The sequence below is a fragment of the Mandrillus leucophaeus genome, unplaced genomic scaffold (genome assembly GCF_000951045.1).
Source record: "Mandrillus leucophaeus isolate KB7577 unplaced genomic scaffold, Mleu.le_1.0 Scaffold58, whole genome shotgun sequence".
In the NCBI taxonomy this organism is placed as follows: Eukaryota; Metazoa; Chordata; class Mammalia; order Primates; family Cercopithecidae; genus Mandrillus; species Mandrillus leucophaeus.
In genome coordinates, this window is record NW_012106252.1 from 1,886,783 (window position 1) to 1,888,246 (window position 1,464).

Consider the following 1,464-nt stretch of genomic DNA (forward strand, 5'->3'; position numbering starts at 1 on the left):
GTCCATTCTGCACTAATTCTGGACTCAGCTGGAGTTGCAGAGCCACGCTGCTTCTGCTGTCCATACCAGTAAGCTGGATGTCCCAGGTGAACCTCATTTCCTCACCTAGCTCCCTTCTAAACCCAGCCCATATGGGTGCATCTGACTAGTAGAACCTAAATTGCTTAGCTCATCTTAGTGGCCAAGGAAGGCTGGGAAATGTAGTTTTTAGATCTGCCTGGAAAAGAATAGTGACAAGATGACAGATACAACCTACACTCATATGAGCTTCCATTCTAACTGGGGAACCACAGTATTGCTCTGCATTTTCAGAGATTAGAATTGGTTTGGAGCCAGTGTCCAATCATCCCTAAAGGCCTGGGTATTTTCCTTCCCTCAGTAGACAGCTATTCTTGTAAATACCCATAGATTCCTATGGGAGGGTCAGGGTGGCAGCTCCTGCCTTCTGGGAACCCAGGTTCTTGTCTGGTGTCTAGGAAGAATCAGGTCACACGAACTGTTTGAAAGGTGATGAATGCAGAAGATTTTATTGAGCGTCAGGTGGCTCTCGGTGGATGTATAGTGCATGCTTGTGATGTTACTGCAGGGCCCTTCCTCAGAGCCTCCCCTTCATTCAAAGTTCTCTGGGTCTATGAGCCAATTCTGATTTTGGAATTGGAATCTCGGGGCTCAAGATAGGTCTCTTACTGACCTAAAGTTTTCTTTTGTGGGGGTAGGGTAGTGAAAGTGGCAGATATAGAAGACTGACTCACTCCTATCTGTTTCAGTATCCTTCTAATGGGCTTTCCTATACTCAAGAGGCTGATCATCTAAAATCTACCCTTTTCCAGACTCCCCTACAGCCATAGTGTAGGTTTTTCCAATCGGATGCACTCTGAGTCATGAGTTGAATGGGGAGAGAGGTAGAGGGGGAAAAATCAAATGCTTTTTCTTTGTGTAGATCTGCCAGTTATACTGTATGGCCCTGGGGCCAACATGTCTGGTAGTGGCTTCCTGATTCCCAAGCTTTCTGGCTGTGGCAGACCAGCAGGAGTTCCCTTTGGGTCCACTTCTGTGACGTTAATATGGAAGCCATGCCCAGAAGCCCAGTATAGAGTCTGTTTCTTCAGCCTTCTAATGATTTTGCCAGCGCCTAATGCCCTGTATTAAATTTATTTCTGTTAAGAGAGTGAGATTGGTTTCTGTTACTTAAAACTGAACCCTAGCCGGGCATGGTGGCTCATGCCTATAATCCCCACACTTTAGGAGGCCTAGGCAGGTGGATCACCTGAGGTCAGGAGTTCGAGACCAGGCTGGCCAATGTGGTGAAACCCCGTCTCTACTAAAAATACAAAAATTAACTGGGCTTGGTGGTGGGCACCTGTAATCCCAGCTACTCACTTGAACCTGGGACGCGGAGGTTGCAGTGAGCCGAGATTACGCCCCTGCACTCCAGCCTGGGCGACGGAGTGAGACTCTGTCTCA